Consider the following 15,365-nt stretch of genomic DNA (forward strand, 5'->3'; position numbering starts at 1 on the left):
TTAAAAAAGCTGGAACAGGGTTAACACAAGGTTGGAAATATAAGTGGTATTAAAACGAAACAGCTGGTGGAACAGCCATATTGAATCACGGCAAGTAAGGCAAGCAGTGCTTGTTTAATGAAATTTAAAATCATCATTTAAAATGTATGTAAAAAGTAAAGCGATCTCTCCTTTCATTTCAGACAGCATTTTATTACAAGTCTCTCTCATTCCTACTTGCATCCATCCTCTATTGCTGCCATTTTGTAGCCACAATTCACTATTGTCTCTGCAGACCTTGACAAAAGAGCCAATGAAATCTGTATATGGCAGGCTGAGCTTAGAGGCTTGCTACTTGCCGCTGGTTCTTTGCACATGTACTCTATGGACAAAGCTCTGCTCTTTGACGAGAGATATAAAACATCTGAAACACGATCAAAATTAAACATTTGTGGTAGTAATATTGACCCATATAAAATTTTGCTGGAGAGCAATTTTATTTTTTATACTTTTTGTAGAATTGTCTTTATGTCATATGTCTTTTATAAGTCATAGAGTTTTTATTGCTAATTCGGCTAAAGGGACATGGCTAAAAATCTTAAAATGCTACATTTTCTTAGTTTGAACATTTGATTAGTTTTCTATATGCTCTATTATGATTAAAATATTAATTAACACATTTTGCAAATTATTGCATTCTGTTTTCACATTGTTCTAACTTTTTTAAATTATTTAGTAAACATCTTCTCATGTTTTAATTAAAGTAACTGTTCTGTAGCTGAGAACTTCCTCTTAGCTCTCTTACCTGAGCATTTTAGATCCAGTGCATGTGAATATATATATGTGATACTGCACAGCCACTCGGGATCCAGAATTAATACAGTCAAAACTCATCTCCCACACATATCCAAGTTGATGTTTGTATTTTAAAGAAACAACAGAGCCACAGTCCAGATATTGACAGAAAAGTCTGGCTTCATTTGGTGCCAAGCTTTTAACAATGAGCGGTCTCCAGACTCCCAGCTTAAACTCCAGAATACCTGAACAGCGACTGGCTCCTCCCACTAACCTGAAATAATCAGGCTCTAATGGAAAGCAGAGAGTCATCAGTAAAAGTCTTTAAATCGAATCTCAAGACCTACTTATTTTCCAAGGCTTTCGGATCTCTTTGATATTACATGTCTTACAATTCTTTTTTTTTTTTTTAATGTTTTCTTTCTATTTTAATTCTTTTATTATATTATCCCTCTGTTCAGCACTTTGGCTGACACTTGATGTTTTTTAAATGTGCTATATAAATAAAGATGACTTGACTAAAAGAATAAAGTGAGTTTGAACCACATCAAAGCTGCAGCTCCTCTTCTACCTGAGCAGGTGAGTCCAACAGCTTTGCCAGGTGAGCAGCTGTTTCTAGCTGAGCCTGAGCTTCTACAGTCCATGAGAGCAGACTCATGGCCTCCAAGATTACACAGACTAGTTGTCACATGTTACAAAAAGATGATAGCAAAAATGGTTTTACCTGAACAGGTTATGTCAAAGATGCTGGTAAGTGACAGTTCGCAAGACGCTGCACATTGCCCCAGAAGAGATCGTGACAGAAGACAGTCCCGACTGATCAACCACATAGATCTCCTCAGGGCATCCTCTCTTCTTCCTACAGAAACAGACAGTCACAGTCCACATGTTCACAGATTATAGCTGCTTCATTCTGAGTCCATGAATCGCCCTTCACTGGTCTCCACTTTCCTAGATGTTTCAGCTCCAGTATTCCTGCACAGCAACTGGCTCTTCCCAAGCCTGACATTATCAGACTCTGAACAGAAAAGGAATTTATGTCTGAAAATATTAAAATCAAACTTAGTAGATTCTGCTCCAGCAATTCTTTAAATCTCTTTTTTTTCTTCTTACCTGTTGACTTCTCTTCAGCCTGGACTCCTGAGTGGAGATCAGTCGAGGACAGAACAAACATGCCAGTGTGCATGTGAGATGAGAATCGGAAAACACAGATCATTTTACAAATGAAGACAACACAATTAAACGATTTATGAAATAAACAAGAAAAGTTGCTCACAAAAAAAAGGTACATACTTAGAATTGTCATACATTTTTACCTTGTACAACAGGCAGGTGTATAAGACTGCTGAACACCTGGATTACACAGTTTTTAGGGGAGTCTTTGGAAACTTACAGAGATCAGTCTAAATAAAGTTTAAATAAAGACAGAACAAACAGGTTGACATTTAATGACAAAGTCACATTAATTATGTTATTGTGCACTTTTTTATTATTACTGCAAGTGTCTTTATGAATATTTAATGTGATAATCCATGATATGGAGACTTCATGGTAGAACAAGGAAGTGCAAGAACGTATTTAAAGTGGGATAGTCAGGGAGATAAAGAAAGAAAAACTGGAGAATCGAGTTCTGGGTATTCAGGAAAAAGAGAATTCAAATAAGTTTTGTTTTTATAAATATTTGTATATATATTGTATATTTTTAACTTAGTTTCAGGGGTTTATTTAACAAATCAGTGGGAAAAAATAAATAAATCTGGAGCTACAAAGAAAAGCTGAAACCCAAACTAAACCAAGAACAGATGTACTTTATTATAATATTTGACCAAAAAAAAGGTAAACAAAGGAAATCTCCACTGAGAAGTACCCAGAGATGCTACAAACTATTCAGAAATGTCTCACTGAAAACCAAAACTGTGTCTCAATGCCTTCTAGGTGTGGGGAGGGGAGCTCACTAAAGGTGTCTAACCTCCCAAACAGAAGACTTCCGCTTCACTAAGAGGACAAACTAAAACATTTACTTCAGGCTGTGCTCGAAAGCTGATCAGCTAAGATCCTCCCACAGACTGTGGACTCTCTGGATGTTAGTCACGATCAGAAATAGAAGAAAAACCACAAACTGTCTCCATGTGTGAACAGGTGAGATTCAAACTGTATTCATGCTGACATGAAAAGAGCAGAGATTTGTTTCAAACACAGTACGAAAACTACAGAATAATTCCAGTTTTATTAGTAAAGGGAAGTAAAATCTTTCACTGAGATAATGGCCCGTTGTGTTTCTGCTGACAAATTAATCAAGATGTTAGGTGAGCTGCTCAGACGTCCTCCTGTTCTCCATGAGCTCCTTCATCTGCACAAACACCAACTTTACCGTCCACCATCTCAGTGTGCTCCTGTCTGCTGGACCTCTGCTTCCTCCTGTTCTGGAGTGGCACACAGATTAGACTGACTGCATCGCTCCTCACTTCAGTTCAATGAACAGACTTCATTCCTGCTGCTAAAAAGATTTGTTCTTTACCTTACAGCAGAAATATAAGGCAATGTTCTCCAACAGCAGAATCAGCGGCAGGAGGATCACTCTGACGGTAAGACCTGTGTGATCTGATCAGACACATCACAACCATCATGAGTCCAACAGCTCAGGCTATAGCAACATGAAAACAGAATAAACCTGTTTGAGTCAGTTACCTTTGAAACCTAACAAATATTAACAAGCTCAATTAACGCTGCTGCCTCTTGGCAAAGGACACTCTTACAATTAATCTTCATTTTTAGTCTCCAGATATTTTATTGCTTGTTAAACTGAAGCTTATAATATGCATGTGAATTAGATTTTTTTTTTTGCTGTGTCACCTCAAAATTTATGTTTTGTCAAGTGTTTGTCTTTTTCCTTTTTCTCTTTTCCTTTTGTCCTCAAACTCATGTTGATATTGATGGCTGATGTCAGCTTCAGCTTACCTGAGACAGTGACAGACAGCAGTCGGCTCTCAGAGGAGAAGTTATGAAAAAAAACCATGAACGTGATAAACACAGCTGTAGTTTCCTTGGTGGGCGGGTTCTGCAGCAGGAAACAGGAAATGGGCAGAGTGATTGACAGCTGCTTGGGTGTATTTGTATGCTTTGTTGAAGGTAAGATGAAAGGAGCCTCCAGGGTACTGTGGCTGGATGAAACAACTGATGGTGAAGTTGGAACTTCTGGATACCCGAAGCCCCTGCTGCTGGGCCTCAGAGACCCCGTCAATGGAGGACAAAGAAATGACTGGCTGAACAAGCAGGTCTGTAGGAGACAGAGATGATGCAGATAACAATGAAAGGTGTGTCATGTCAGGTGAGGTTCAGTAGTCCATGGAGGATTTGAATCTTTTCGATTCACTCCAATGGAAAACGTTAACTGTCGCTGGACACATGAGTGTTATTCATTATGTCACAGCTTACCTGAGCAGGTGATATTCACAATGGAGGTCATTTGATGTTCCACAGTCTCTCAGAGATGATCCAACCTGAACACAGTCAGGTCTCATCACCCACAATGGCAAGTCTGAGGACTCCATCCTCTGTCCTACAGAAACAGCTAAGCCACAGTCCAGTTGTTCACACACAACAGCTGCTTCCTCCAGGGTCCAGTCAGACACATCCACTGGTCTCCACTCTCCCAAATGTTTCACCTTGAGTGTGCCTGCACACCGATGGGCTCCTCCCGCCAGCCTGACGGGCTCTAACAGAAGCAGAGAGTCATCAGCAAAGAACAAGGTGAGTTTAAAAAAAAAAATCAAAGCCAAATCAAAGCTGCAGCTCCTCTTCTACCTGAGCAGGTGAGTCCAACAGCTTTGCCAGCTGAGCAGCTGTTTCTAGCTGAGCCTGAGCTTCTACAGTCCAGGAGAGCAGACTCATGGCCTCCACACTGGAACTCTTTGCTCCACACTGGAGCCTCCACTTCTCCATAGAGCGCCCCCTGGAGGACCGAAGGAGGCCCACAGCCAAGCTCCCTACAGACCACCTCTGCATCCTGCTGGTCAAAGTCAGCTTCACACACTGAGGACCAGCTCTGGTTAGACTTCACCTCCAGTCTGCCTGAACACAGACTGGAACCATTCAGCAGTCTGACAGAGTCTGGAGACATCAGAGAAGATCAAACAGAGAGATCAGAGACAGCAGACACCTGTTTCTTTTACTATCAATTTCTCTGTCAAGTGGCCATTCAGGATATACTGGGTACATCTTTACTTGGTTTTCTCTGTTTATATAGCACCACTGGAAGTCATTCATACCCCCTCTGTCTGTACCATTCTTCATTAGCTGGCTGTGAGCTGGATCTTTCTGATATATTTTCAATGCCCTTACCACCATCTTCTTTCCTCACTTTTCTTTCCCTGACTCTAACCTAACAAAGTACTGACACATATTGTAGATTCGATCCACATAAAGAAAATTATTTGGATTGAAATGATATGCTACCTGTGCAGTTGAGCTTTATCATGGAGGAAGATGGGATGAATGTTGTACACTTCCTTAGAGCAGATCCAGATTTAACACAGTCAGAGCGTACTGTACTCGAATAGAATCCAGTGGCCTTTGTCCGTCTTACAGAAACAGCAGACCCACAATCCAGATGTGCACAGACAGAAGCTGCTCCCTTCAGGCTCCAGTCAGAGACATCCACTGGTCCCCACCTCCTCAGATAATTTACCTCTAATGTACCTGAGCAGCGACTGGCACCTCCCACCAACCTAACAGGATCTGAATAGAAAGGATAAATTCATCAGTAAAAGAATAAAGTAAGTTTGAACCACATCAAAGCTGCAGCTCCTCTTCTACCTGAGCAGGTGAGTCCAACAGCTTTGCCAGGTGAGCAGCTGTTTCTAGCTGAGCCTGAGCTTCTACAGTCCAGGAGAGCAGACTCATGGCCTCCACACTGGAACTCTTTGCTCCACACTGGAGCCTCCACTTCTCCATAGAGCGCCCCCTGGGGGACCGAAGGAGGCCCACAGCAGGTCAGACTTCACCTCCAGTCTGCCTGAACACAGACTGGAACCATTCAGCAGCCTGACAGAGTCTGGAGAAAGAAAAAAATGCTGCTGCTGAAAACCATCATCTAAGAAAACTTGCATATGTGTCAAACTGTTGAATTAATGTCAAACACAATGACATAGATTATGTCACTAATAAGCTCACCCAAACAGGTGAGAATCAGGGCTATATAAGAATTATCTGGTGTTGCACACTCCCTCAGAGTAGATCCTGACCAAACACAGTCAAGTTTGATCTTCCACAAAGGTGCAGGCCTCTGCGGTTTCCATCCGAACGTAACAGCAGAGCCACAGTTTAGATGTTCACAGACCACGGCTGCTTCCTTCAGGGTCCAGTCAAAGAAAGTCACTGGTCTCCACTCTCCCAGATGTTTCACCTCCAATGTACCAGCACACAAACTGGGTCCTTCCACCAATCTTACATCATCAGACTCTGAACAGAAAGCAGAGAGCCATCAATAAAGAAATTTACTCCTGAAAATGTTAAAGTCTACCTTTCCTGCTGATTCTGAGTCAGTATTTTACTTTTTTGTTTTGTTTTTTGTTCACCTGTTGAGTTGTGTTTCCCTTCAGCTTGGACTCCTGAAGAGAAAACCAAAGAAAACCATCAGTTTGAAGCCAGATGTGCCAGATCAATAAGTGCAAGCTACATGTGTGGAATGAATAGTGCATTTTAATGATCATGAGTGGAGGCAATAATGGGTAAAAGCAGCAGGAGTAATGGAGGTAGACGGCAGGTGAATTCATGAATGCATGAATCCATTACATTACCCAGCACATTGGACTAAAAGCGTTGCACAATAAACTACTTTTCTAAACATATGCTTTGAAACATTCACATCCATCCAGGGGTAGAATGTGAAGCACTGGACAAGCTGTCCTCATTCTTTGGGCCAAAAGCTGAGCTCTCAGTGGCTGTGGGGTGGCTGTGGCTCAGGTGGTAGAGCAGATCAGCTACTGATTGGAAGGTTGGTGGTTTGATCCTTGGCTTCCTGAGTCTGCATGCCAAATATCCTTGGGCAAGATTCTAACCCCAAGTTGCCCTCCGATGCGTTCATCGGAGTATGAATGTGTGTGAAAGTAGTTTAGTTTGCACTTGTGTTTAGAAATGCTTGTATGAGTGGGTGAATGAGGCATGTTGTATACAGCGCTTTGAGTACTGAGAGCTGTATAAGAATCAGTCCATTTACCATTCAGAGCTGTGCTGCTTGATTTCCCTGTAACTGAATTTTCTGGAGTGAATCTGTGAGTGAAGAGACTCTGTCTACCCTGCGTTCTATGGCTCATCACATTTATCCCCCTGACAGTGAGAGGAGCAGCACAGTTTGATGTTAAGTTCAAATTGACCGATTTTGCAGAGTTTCTTCTGTTCTTTTCCTTTGATCGTCAGATATGAGTGTATGGGTGTTTGTATTAGAGATGGCACGATACCACTTTTTTATGTCCGATACCGATACCGATATCATAAATTTTGATATCTGCCGATACCGATATGAATCCGATATAGTGTGTTTTTTAATCAATAAAACTGTTTTTTTAATATCTTTCTGCATTTTGTATAAGTTCATAGTCAAGTTTAAATAAACAACAACACTAAAGCTATTCTGTTATACCTGTATGTAAAAAATACAACAAAATATTTCATAGTTCAGCAATACTGATCAATCTAATAAACTTAAATCTACTCCATCCTCCCTTTTCTGGTATTTTAAAGAGTACTTAGCAGAAATATTAAGCAACCTAACTAATAGGGTTGCAAACTCCCAGCAAAAAAAAAATAGGGAACCACCCTCCACCTCATGATGCTTAATCGATGTAATCAACTTTAATTTGATGCAGTGTGGAAGAAATGCACAGAAATCAATTATTTTTCAAGAAATATTAAATAGATTCAACATCTTTCTTCAACAGATTTGCAGACTACACAGATGGTATCTTCCCAAAGGAAAAGGTAGTATAGCTTACTAGGGTATATTAGACTTAACAGTTACTATATACAGTAATGGACTTCTATACATCAGATTAAAACTTTGGGTGTTAGATTCAGATAATTATTTATTAAAAGCTAGACATTTTAAATGAGAATAAGAAAGAAAAGTATGTCTTTGTGCCCCCTTTTCCCTGTTCATGCCCTATCGGCCCCCCTGGCTAAACTTTGCTAGATCCGCCCCTGCACAGTTACCAGCCGTCAGCTGCGTAGAAAACGATCCTGGTCTAGAAAGTAATATTAAATAAATTCTAACAACAGCTTATCAAGCTTAAACGTGCTGCTGTTGTTCAGCCGCTGGTTTCCTCTTTCTGGGGCGAAGTGGACCAAATGATTGAAGTAGCAGCAAGAAGAGGGAGGGAGAGAGAAGAAGCAGTCGCTCCATATATCGTTGTTAAGCTTAGCGTGGGAATGCTTTACAAACATTCAGAGATGAACTTACACACTTGCTTTACTTCTCTCTGGGATAACTTCCTTGGAGATGAAATGCTGGTTTGGTAGCAAGACTACAAATACACACAGCCGCTCTATCACGTGAGGCATACTGCTCTGCAAGTTTTGTGAGGTGCTTTTCTGATATTTAATGGATCGATTACATTTTTTATTTCTCTTAGATATCCGATCCAGTGATTTAGGTCAGTATCGGACTGATACCGATATGTAATATCGGCTCGGTCCATCTCTAGTTTGTATGTGTGTGATGTTGGTGTGTGAGTCTGTTCAAAGTGCTTTAAAGCCAAAATCTACGAGAGAAAGATGCAAATAATGAAAAATGAACAAAAGTACCCATTCAAATCTGAATTTATAATTCGTTTTTTATAATGTAATAGAGATTTGGAAACCAAAGAAGTCTTGAGTCTAGTTAATTTCATACCCTGAGCACTAAAACTTCAATTAACGTGCTTATCTGAAATTGTTACTGATCGTGTTTTTACCAACTGTCTTTTTAAACTGTGATAGACGGATTTCTTTAATCTTTATTAAGTTTAAACTGTTCCCATGAGCTCTGACCAGTCTGAGGAGCTGAGCCAGTGACAAGAAGAGTATGTGGAAAATGAATCATCCATGTCAACTTTTATTTTGAGAGCATCTAAAACAGTTGCTTCACACACACACAAAATGTATCTGGCGTCAAACAAACCTTAAAAAATCTTTAAGACAAATTAATCATGTAAAAAAAAGTTAGAAAAAAGTTTTTAAAATAAAGACATAAAAAGGCAATATTAATCCGCTCCGTACGCCATACTTACAAAGTATGATGCTGAAATATTGTCTTTGCACAAAATTACCATGAAATTATGCTACAGTTAAAATTAGTTACAGTATGATTTATCATTTCCTGTAAAATATATGGTGTTATGCTTAAAATTACTCATGTGTTGTGTAAGATTACTTACACATTAATAAAGACTACTTATGCAATAATTCATTATTTATACAGTACATTTTATTTTTTTTAATCTGACTTACCCCCTTATTTTAGTGTCCCTACCTTTAAATAATACAATTTATGTGAATATAATTACATTGTAACTTCTAAGAAAATACATAAAAATTCATTTTAATTACAGGGCAATTATGTCCTTAGTGACAAGCCGTATTATGAAGTGTTGATTTTTTAAACTTAGTTCTTCACCAAATTTTACACTGAGATTTCTGATGTTTATGTTACAGTTATTTTTAATAAACTATTTGGTTAAAGAAATGTTTAAATGTACCAGCAAACCTCTGTGCTATGCATGGTGTTTGCTTTGGGGTTAGGTAAATAAAGAATGATGCATTTTTCTACATTGGGATTAAATAAAATGTTTCATGGGTTTTCATGTTAGTAAGTATATGGTTAAATGTTCTCTGTGTTTCATTCATGTGGGTTTTGCTTGTTTAAACACTAAACATGTTAGAAATATTAAAGTTTAATAACTTTATTTCTACATGTAATTTGGGGTTTATTAAGTCCACAAAGCATTACAGTCACTATCAGATTAGCTTATGACAGAAGATTTACAGTATATACTGGTAAATGTAACAGAACAATACTAAATCATAATGTCACCATTTGACCTGTCAGATGTACAAATACATACGATTGCATGAAAACTATTTGTGTACATCATAATGTTAGCACTCACAGTGGCCTCAGCAATGTTTATTCAAAGTTTCATCATGATTGGTCCACTTGTCTAGGATGAGATAAGGGACTTACAAACACACATACAGCAAAATCATAATGTATATAATTTTCTCACTGCCGTTTGGTGAAATCCTCCAGTCAGATCAGTGAAACCTTACAGATGATGTTTAAACCAGTCCTACCTGAGCTCCACAACAGCAGCAGCAGCAACAGGTGATCCATGTCCAGGTAGATGTCTCTCTGCCTGCTCGCTGCTCTGATCATCAAACCTGCTGTCCTCAGTAAGTATCTGCCTGCAGGAAGAGACCAATCACATTTACTTTTTTATCGTCAATAGGAAGTGGCCTTCCCTCACTGACACATGTTCAGTATTTCCTGGGTGTTTGTTTTTGTCTGCAATGTTGGAAACTATCACATAACCCATAAAACAGAAATTATTTTTACAAATAATAAACTTTTCATTTACCTGTGGTCATTTCAAATGGTAGGGAAAAAAAGCTCACGCTTTTATAACGCTTTCCTACTCTGCTGGAGCACCCAAAGCACTTTATACAACATGACTCTTTCATACCAGCACTTCCTACTATCTAATATTCAAACTCTGATTCATGCATCAGAGAGCAATTTGGGATTACTATGTTGCCCAAGGATATTTGGCATGCAGAGAAGAGCAGCCAGGGATCAAACCGCCAACATTCTGATAAATAGATCACCTGCTCTATCTCCTAAGCTACAAGCACTTTATAACTGTTTAACCCTACTGATAGTATTGTTTTAGTGGTATATGCATGCTAGGTAAAAGTTCACAAATGCACAAGTGTGCACCGTAATGCAGGTCTTGAAACTGTGTGCTAACAACTAGATGAAATCTTCCTTCTTCCTCTGTAACTGAGGAGTGAACACAATTTCTGCATCTGATGATTTGTTTTTAAAGTAGCACCTCTTTTATTTAAACAGTGTGTGTGTGTGTGTGTGTGTGTGTGTGTGTGTGTGTGTGTGTGTGTGTGTGTGTGTGTGTGTGTGTGTGTGTGTGTGTGTGTGTGCAGTGTGAATGTGTGCAGTGTGAATGTGTGAGTGTGTGTGAGGAGGATGAGCATGACTGATATGCAGAAAGCTTTGTTATCACAGTCAGGACAAGAACCCAAAAGGGGTTCCTGGATGATTGAGAATGCATCAAGACGTCAGGACAGGAACTCCACCCACTGAAAGTGAACGCCTAGACCTCTGACAAAACCAAAACAACCTGTTATCCATAAGCATGTTTTTTAGTTATTAGTTATTATTATATTTTCTGCATGGTTTGTTCTTCATTCACATCATTCAAGTTTCTATTTTATGCCTCATTTAGTTTTCCTAATTCTAATCTTTGCCTTTCTTAGTTTTTGTTCTCTTATAATCCATCATTTTATTTATTTATTTTACTTTATTCCCTGAGTTTCACTCCACTGAAAATGATCGCACAGCCTTTTTATAGAAACTGCAGAATATTTAAATGAAGAAAAGCTTGTCTCATTTCCTTCACACAGAAAGATGCTCACATGCAGCACATGAAATATTAGCCCGCTTTAGTCAGACCTTGTCATGAGGGGTCAGTGAGGCAGAGCAGTTTCATCTGTTTCTGGTTTCTGCTGGTTCACAGTTCTGTTCCTGTTTGAAAAACATAAAGATAAAGTTTGTATTTGGAGATTTTCTATTTCTGAGAAAATTGATGATAACCTGTAATTTGATAAGAAGCTGCTGTCAGATTACAGGGCTGTGGTTTTTAACCTCTCTATAAAACAGGAATTGAAACTCTTGAGATTAAGAATGTTTGATGTGAGCGTATCCTGGATTCACACCGGCAGCAGTGACCCAGCACGACCTTCAATGCAGGAGCAACCGGAGCTCCGGAAGGAACCAGGACAAGCACAGGGAAAAACATCGAGAATCCACACAGAAGTGTCCCACCTGAACGTCACAGCTGCTGCCATTGAGTTACCATGACAACATCACTGAGATGCTCTTATCGGATTACAGCTCATTTCAGCTACGAATGATAACACTTGCTAAGAAACCAAAGTGCAGCTCAGGATGATGTTCACTGTTTTACTCTGATAACCACACTAATGTCCAGTTCAGGGTTCCAGGAGAAGGATCAGTTGGGTTTTTTCTGACCGGTGGCCTGGACTCTCAGGTGCCACACAAGGTGATGAACAGATACAAATATAAGTTACTATTAAATGTAAACGCACAAAACTTAAAACAGTGTAAATCAGGCAGTCGATAAAACAAGTCTGGAGTTGGACTGAAGAGTTTTTTTTTTTCTGTTTCTGCTGTTTTGATTCGTGGCATGCCAACCTGCTTATATGGCCAACTTACAGAAAAGCTGATGTTTGACACACCTGCAGGTAATTTTTCAAAGTGCAGGGTTATTAGTGTGAAGATGCTGGGAAAGGGGGGTAAATTAAATGATAATAATTTTTAAATAACTTAGGTAGTTATAGACAGGGGTGCACATAAGTGGTCCGCAGGTGCACATTCGCTGTCAAAATAAAAAACGCCCACCAGATAAGAAGTTGCAACGCGCGTTTGCGTACATAAGATTTTCTGGAGGACATTTGTTTAGAACTCTTAAAGATGTTGAAGAAGCTCCTTTAAGCAATTACTGTGATGTTCCTCCACCTCCAAAGAAATGTCAGAAGGAGTCCGAACCACAAAAGAAGCACCTAACCCATTTCTTTGGGTTAAGTTGAATGTGAATGCAATCATGACTACACTGTTAAAAAAAAAAACATCCTAAAACAACGGTAATATTCCGGCAGCTGGGGCGCCAAAATACGACCGTGAAATAACAGAAAATAACTGTCCCATAAAAATACGGTTATTTTCAGTAATGAAAATAGAGTTTGTTGCGCTAATTTTACATGGAATTTTGCCTTTTCCAAGTGCTTTTAGACATTAAATTAGGAACATTATAACGTGATCAAGCAATGAAATTACCTATAAACAAGGTCAATGAACGTGGCAATATGAATCATAATACGTAAATATACAGTTAACAGTTGGTTTAAATAATAATGGATTGTACGCGCTGGGACAGAGGCGAGGCTGCCATATCGCACCATCGGCCCCTCTGGCTACCGCCAGTAGGCGGTAGGTGAAGTGTCTTGACCACAGACGGAGAGTGTCCGAGCCGGGGCTCGATCCGGCAACCTTCTGATCACAAGGCGAACTGCAAACTCTTGAGCCACGATCGCCCTAACTAGCAATGATAACAATACTTATGTGATGTAACACAAGCTTATAGGGATCATGTTATATGCTTTTCCATGGCATTACATTTGAATTCAACAGGTCGATCTTTCAAATAACGGACAGATATTTGTGAAATCATGATACATTTGTGAATGTATTTTAACAATCTAAATATGCATATGTACAGACAGATACATTTAATAATCATGAAAATTATGTTTCATTACATTACAGTGATTTAACGTTAATTTACATTTGAAATGTGAAGTCAAAGTCTATTTACGTAACTTTAATGATATTCTAGAAGAACAGAACATTACTGTAAAATGCAGTAAAATACCTTCATATTAGGATTTTTTCCTACGGTCGCAGCCATACCCGCGACCTGGTTGTTGTTAGTTCACATTCATTGGCCGATGCTTAGCGTCATGTTATTATGTGTCCCAACATCCAATGGCATGTCACATTGTTTTCATGGCCACACCCTCACCCCAGGTGCAGAGGCCTATTTCTGTTCTGAGATTTATATTAATTGCAATTCCTTACTCTACATTTCTTATTCAAAATTTATAATTAGCACAGCGTGGCCGTGCAATGTTTTACATTGTGGCATACAAAGGAATCTTAAGAAAGAAGCTCACAGAGAGAGAATGAGCTTGTCATCCAAACCCAAGTTGGTAGGGGGAGCTCTTTATTAAAACACTTGCTGGCGCTACGATGTGCCTCAATGTTCAACAACAGCACAACAGAAGTCACTCATGGTACAGCACTCCCGCTACAAAACAACAACTGTCAGTGACTCTGCACCACGGCATAAATACAACATTCAAGATAACAGTTAAAAGTAACGTAACCATAAACAATAAAACAAGAACATCTAAGCAGCACATGTCCCAAGGCATGATGGGAGAGAACTAGCTGTTCCCCCAACACGCCACAATATGTTTTTTTTTTAGTTTTTATTCCTATTAATTATATTTTCACTTGTTACCTCTTAATTATTGAATCAGACCTAGGTGACATGAAATTTTCAGCAAAATTATAATTCAAATACTCCTTTAATTATTGATTGTTCTCATTAATTTTCGATCATTTCATATATTTTTCCATAGTATTACATTTGAATTTAACAAATCATTCTCTCACATAACAGACAAATATTCGTGAAATTATGATACATTTCTGGATGTATTTTTACAATCTAAATATGCATATGTACAAAAATATATATTTAAAAAACAAGTAAATTGTGTTTTACTATATTTACAGAGCTGTTACGTTATTTTACCTTTGACATGTAAGATCACAGTCTACTTATGTAAATTTAATGATATCCTAGAAAGACAGTACAAAACTGTAAAATATACAGTAAGATACTTTGACATTACTATTTTTTGGAACAGTGTATGTTTCCCAGGGTCATATATCAGTATATGATTGCGTAAATAACCTTTTCACATCCACCAGATATTTGATAGGTTTAGGGGAAGTGGTTGGGTTTATTAAACTCAAATAGAAGTTGCCAAAATATCTTAGACTCAGTTTAAAATCAAAGTTCTAGTTTCTGAAAATCTCCCTTTTTTACCTTGTGACTTAAGTCACACCCAACCCTAAAGCTAACCGTCAGCTGTTTACTGTTGACTTGGTGGATTTTAAAGAGAACATAAAATGATAAACGTACAAATCAGTTTACGTGCATCACTTTTGTGTTGCACCTGTGTGTAACAATGAGTTTTTGTTAAGAAAATGAGGACATTTTGTCCACGTTCACTGTCTTGAATGAGTGCGTCAATAGAACCACTGTGTACATTTACTTACTTAAGTGCTTTAAGTGAACCTCCAACCTGGACTGCTTCCTCTTGTCTGATCAGTATCAGTAAAATTAAAAACATCCTGCCTATGAGTGAAGCTGAAAAACAAGTCAGTGTATTGTTAAATGTCACTCAGAGTGACGTGTTCTCATCTTTGCAGTAATGTTTTGTGGCACACAGGCCTATCTGTAAGTTCTAAAAGTTCATTCTTGTGAACACCGTATTTAGCTGTGATTTCAGGCTATGGACTTTTTTTTTGTATATGAATTGTATAACTGCTGAAACATAGAGATGTTCCTGTGCATTACTCTTAAAACTAAAGACAGCATTTTTCTACACATCACATTTTAAAGGGGATTAAACCTAATTTCAAGGAAAGTTTACTGAACTTTCCATTATTG

General features: G+C 38.6%; 1 pseudogene; it reads right to left on the reverse strand.

The window, feature by feature from the left end:
• Positions 1 to 1,682: 1,682 nt before the first annotated feature.
• LOC102790796 (scavenger receptor cysteine-rich type 1 protein M130-like) lies at positions 1,683 to 10,395 on the reverse strand (annotated as a pseudogene).
• Positions 10,396 to 15,365: the final 4,970 nt, after the last annotated feature.

The sequence above is a fragment of the Neolamprologus brichardi genome, chromosome 7 (genome assembly GCF_056152115.1).
Source record: "Neolamprologus brichardi isolate AB-2024 chromosome 7, ASM5615211v1, whole genome shotgun sequence".
Lineage (NCBI taxonomy): Eukaryota > Metazoa > Chordata > Actinopteri > Cichliformes > Cichlidae > Neolamprologus > Neolamprologus brichardi.